Source organism: Scylla paramamosain, chromosome 5 (assembly GCF_035594125.1).
Source record: "Scylla paramamosain isolate STU-SP2022 chromosome 5, ASM3559412v1, whole genome shotgun sequence".
Lineage (NCBI taxonomy): Eukaryota > Metazoa > Arthropoda > Malacostraca > Decapoda > Portunidae > Scylla > Scylla paramamosain.
In genome coordinates, this window is record NC_087155.1 from 2614091 (window position 1) to 2619191 (window position 5101).

The 5101-nt window shown below is 44.6% G+C and overlaps 1 long non-coding RNA gene across 1 annotated transcript; it reads left to right on the forward strand.

Annotated features, from left to right (window-relative positions):
- The first annotated feature begins 345 nt into the window (after positions 1 to 345).
- LOC135100279 (uncharacterized) lies at positions 346 to 4168 on the forward strand. Its single transcript, XR_010268570.1, has 3 exons — positions 346 to 716; positions 1170 to 1362; positions 3011 to 4168. It is a non-coding gene; the product is annotated as an uncharacterized LOC135100279 (long non-coding RNA).
- The last annotated feature ends 933 nt before the right edge of the window (positions 4169 to 5101 follow it).

Below are 5101 nucleotides of genomic sequence, written 5' to 3' on the forward strand. Positions count from 1 at the left end.
AGGCGGATATGTGACATGTGTGAAACGAAGTAGCTCGTTTGATAAGAAACTGCTCTTTTAAAAGGATGCAGTATCTGACTCAAGTAATCACCATATTCCTCTGAAGCACACAAAAGCAGTTTAGCAAGATGTACTACTTCTCGTGAATTTACTTTTCGATCACTACATACTTGCTATTTAAAGACTTGAACAACCATACGACCTAAACAAGATAACTGGTCTTCACACACACTTGAGCTCGCCGTTTCTACTGGGCAGGGAGAGGCGGGACAAATAGTCACTTGGTACTGGAGCGGAAGGTAATCAGGTCGCATTGGCCTCAGGTCAGATGACCCTCAAGACAGATCGGCCTGAGTGTAAATAAGCCTCAGGACGTTTGGTTCTCGAAACACTTGGTACTCAAACCACTTGGTCTCTAAAATGTCTCAGAGTGATTGTAATTAGGGAAAAGTGTACCAAGTGGGAGTCAAACGGTTAAACATCAATTATACAGCTTTGTGACTCGTCTCTGATCGCCGCCACACAGACACACACACACTCAGGGCGGTGAAGCGGGTGGAAGTGCATTGTTATTACCTCCATACACCACGGTATCCTTAGCGCCCCTCCAAGCCTTGGCCCTAGACTCGGGTGTGTAGGAGGAAGAGGAGGAGGAGGGGCAAGGAGGAGTATGGGTACCATTCGCCCCAGTACCAAGTGACTGCAAACCAAGAGAGGTGAGCCTGGCAGTAGTGGTTGTCATAGCTAAACTTCTACTGTTTCTCCTCGCACTGTAAATTTAGGGACACATTTCTGGCAGGCGTCCACGGTGCCACCAAGGAAGCCAAGGGTGCTGCCTGGATGGGTTCATCACTTTGACTGGCATGCCTGTCACCTCTCCAAGGTTGCCACGAAAAGTAAAACGTGTTTTACGGATCATCGTTACATTCCAGCGCCTCTTAATTGCCTACGAAATGTTTACTTAACCTCTACACACCAAGAAATGAGACTTCAGTTCATAATCGTACATGAGGAGAATAATATTTTGAAATCCGCGCCATGACGTCACAGCAGAGTCATCCTGCGCGCGCAGGCCAGTGTGTGCGGCGGTATGTTTGTTTTGAGTGTCGTGTCAATGGTATGTGAATTTCTGACGTTTTATTAGTTATTTTCCCAACCATTGTGCGCAGCATGGTGGCGGGAGGTGTAATGGTGCACGGCGCGATGGTGAGACATGGTGGTAATGGTGCAGAGCGAGGAAATGCTGAAATTACTGGCGGTGGCAGGGAGGCGTAGGCGTGGCGCTAGGACGGTGTAGTGATGATGACTTCCTTGGCAAGTACGAACCACTCTTGCCCGGCTATCAGCGACGCCGTCTGCGTGGTGAGTGTACACTGTGTGTGTGTGTGTGTGTGTGTGTGTGTTTTATACAGGATGACCCAAAATCTGGACACATCAATATTATTACTTTTTTTTTTCTTTTCATATCTTGACTATGAGTGTCAAAAGAAGAACCAATTGACTTGCTAGTATTGAGTGGACACGAGGAGTGATCATAATGCAGGCAGACATTATCGAACAAGAATGAATGAAAGAGAATGATTAAAAGATACATTTTCCGTGTGTCCAGACTATTGGCTCACTGAACATGTAATCGTTTTAGACACACAACACAGAAGAAAGGGAATGATTCAAATAAATACTGTTGTGTTATATCCATTGCAAGGAAGAGGAGCGAGGATAATATGCCAAATGTTTTCTGAGTGGCAGGGTGGAGGAGGCCTTGTGTAGTTTGTACGGGCATCCAGGCAGCTGTTTTATGCGCCTGAAAGTGTTCATAACATTGCAGAGAGAGAGAGAGAGAGAGAGAGAGAGAGAGAGAGAGAGAGAGAGAGCGCGAGCGGCCCATCACTGACGCACGCTTATCGTAGCAAAGACCAGTGTTTCTCAGAGTGCGTGCCGCGGCGTCCTGGGGTGTCACACACAGTGCCCAGGGGTGCCATACCATTATCATGAATTTTGTCATTGCTAGATCGTCGCAACGTACATTTATCAAACCGTCTGCACAAGTCGGCATAAAATTCTCATTGTAAATAGGAACTTGTTTTAATAAATTTGGTCAGCTGATGCCGTTTTAATTTTGCCAGTGTTACGATTTTGCCGCTAGATCTGGCTTAGACCAATGTTTGATGTTCTTTTCAGGGTAGAGTAGTCTGATGTGGTACAATGAAAAAAAAAAAATGCGGGCATAATAAGCAAAGCAAGGAAAAAAATCAAACTTAGCATAGCCTAGTTTAATATTACGAGGGAAATATGTAAAAAAAAAAAAAAGGAAGCAAATAGATTCACATTAGAGATACAAAAAGGGAGAGAAAAATGTACAAAGAGCAAGCTGCAGGAACCAGCGTGCGTGAGATTCATTATGTTGAATTCAGGTTGTCGTATTTAATGTGTATTGTTTCCCAAGTTATAAAGCCACTTGATCTCATAGACAGCTCCACACACACACACACACACACACACACACACACACACACACACACACTTAAAAGGTCGCAGGGTGTGTAATCCGCTTGCCTGGCGTTGAATGGAAGTGAATACAGAAGTTCACTGGGGTGGCCATTTATCACTGATTGTGTATGTCTCTCTCTCTCTCTCTCTCTCTCTCTCTCTCTCTCTCTCTCTCTCTCTCTCTCTCTCTCTCTCTCTCTCTCTCTCTCTCTCTCTCTCTCTCTCTGTTTTCTTTGAGAACAGTATGAAAGATAAAAATTATGAATTTTGTAATCAATAACTATTTCCTTCTATCAGAGTTTTCAAACTACTTTTTTTTTTTTCATAGTCATCCCTTGTAAACGTTAAGAGGATGTGTGTGTGCTCGTGTTGCACAACATAGCGCGGTGTATTCAGTGGCAACAGTTTTGCATTCATAGAAATGAAGAAACAGAAGGGAAGGAAAAACATTTTTAGGGTCTCGAAACAAACAATTTTCTCGATGATTTACTTAAAACTCGTGGTGTACTCGTACTTGTAGAGAACGCACTGGAGTTCCCGACGAGAAGAACCGCGGTGGAAGTTCTGACGAAGGGAGGAGGGCGTCGGTAATTTCCAAGCAGTCCAGGATGTGTTAGACTGGCCGCAGTGGGTTTGGATTCAAGGCGAAGCGGAAACCAGTGCTTCTTGTGTTGGGGAGAGAGGAAGCCGCAGCGGGGAGTGTGAGTGAAGGCGAGTGGAAAGAAAGAGGCGCTGCAGTATTTTGCAAGGAGGAGCGAGCACACAGCCACGCCTCTCCAGCCCTCGCCTTGCTTTGCTTTGCTTTACCACGCCTTCCCTCACTCCCTCACTTCCTTGATTCATTACAAAACTCTTCCACACCATTCCTCCATCATTCACGAATCTTTATCGTACCACAGCATCCTCTCGTCTCCAGCCATCTCATGCTGCCATTGACATTCGTGAAAGAAAACCAATAATTATGAAAGGATTGCGTAGAAATGTGCAGCCAATGTGCAATACATGCATCATAAGCAAACGCCTTTCATTATTGGCTAAGCAGAAGATCCCTTGGTACATGCTGTAGAGAAGATTAAAGATATATTCCTGAAACGTTGCTTCCAGCCGGGGTTGGTGGCGCGGCCCTGTAATCCGGCGACGCGGAGGCTTGGCCCAGTGGACGGCTTGAGGCGAGGGTGGCTGCTGCGGGACTCCCCATGTTGAGTGGGCGTCCGCACTAAGCTCGGCATCAATATGGCCGCCCCTGGGGAGCCGGGGGCGTCCAGGTTGCCTAAGGAGGTGTGAACCAGGCCAGGGGGGAAACCCAGCAGCCAAAAGCACCCGTGTGGAGCAGCAGTGGGATCGCGCCCGTGAGTGGGCGGCGCGCAGTAGCCTTGCCAACACAGGCGGACCTGGTACTTTTATTTTATTCTTCTCATTTTTGTCTACCATTGTGTAAGAAGACATTCTTGTAAGACATAACAACAGATACTTGTATGTCCACGCGTTATTCACTCTTCTTCACCATCTGCTGTGGAGTTTATTTTTTTATCGTTACTTCAAAGTATCGAAAAATATGTAATTACTTTATCATTCACTTGCCCATTGAAAACTCACCATACATCTGGAATATCAATAGTGGAAAGATTAGAATTAACAGTAATAAATTTTAACACTGCTTTCTCTACACGTGCGAAGAGGCATCATAAAATAAACGTAAAAGATAATTGCAAATCAAAACAAGAAATAAACGTTTGTACCTAATTTTGTGTGGTGTCCTTAACCTTTTCTCTGGTGCGTGATGCAGGCGTGGCATTTGCTGAACTCAGTCTGATGATCCTATTGAACAAAGACGAAGCTTCAATCATTGAAATTTTGAATTACTTGACCAGATGTATTTTGGTGCCAGTACTGTAAAATTGTACTTACAGCTTTGCTAGAATATTTGAACTACTTGATCACTCCTTTTGATATCAATTTTTTGAAACTGTATGCAAAACTCCGCCTCGTGTTTCTCAGGGCGAATTTGCTCTCTTGTTTTTGTAATGACTCGTGTCCACCACCACCGCCATCACCGCCGCCGCCCGCCTTAATGTCCGCCTTAAAATTCTCGTGCTAAGTGTTTTTATTTTGTTCGCCCTCAAAGACATGTAATGATTTTATCCACGAATATATAGACCGATAGTGTGTGTGTGTGTGTGTGTGCGCAGTCACTTAAATATAATGAGAACAAGCCAGCGAGTAAAAAAAAGAAAAAAGTCTAGAAAGAAAACAACTTAGATTGTGTTCCCTTAAGAATGAAATGATAGCGAAGAGTTTCAAACGGGGCGTGAGTAACTTGTCAGGTGTTGCAGGTGTGCCACGCTTCTCTTTTAAGGTAATTGAAACCGTGGGAGAAAAAATCGCCGCGCTGCAGGATACTTTACTGCTGTTCTCTTTCTTCTCTTCAGTTTCATTCTCTGTTCTGTTCTTTATCGCTCGTTGTCTCTCTTATCTGTTCTTTCTGACCTTCCTCCTCTATTATCCCTTTTCTCTCCTGTGCTGCTTGCATATTCTAATCAGTTGTACGTTTTCTGTTGATTTTCTTTTCTTTCTGTCCTTCCTCCTTTATTCCGTCTTTTTCTCTCCTATT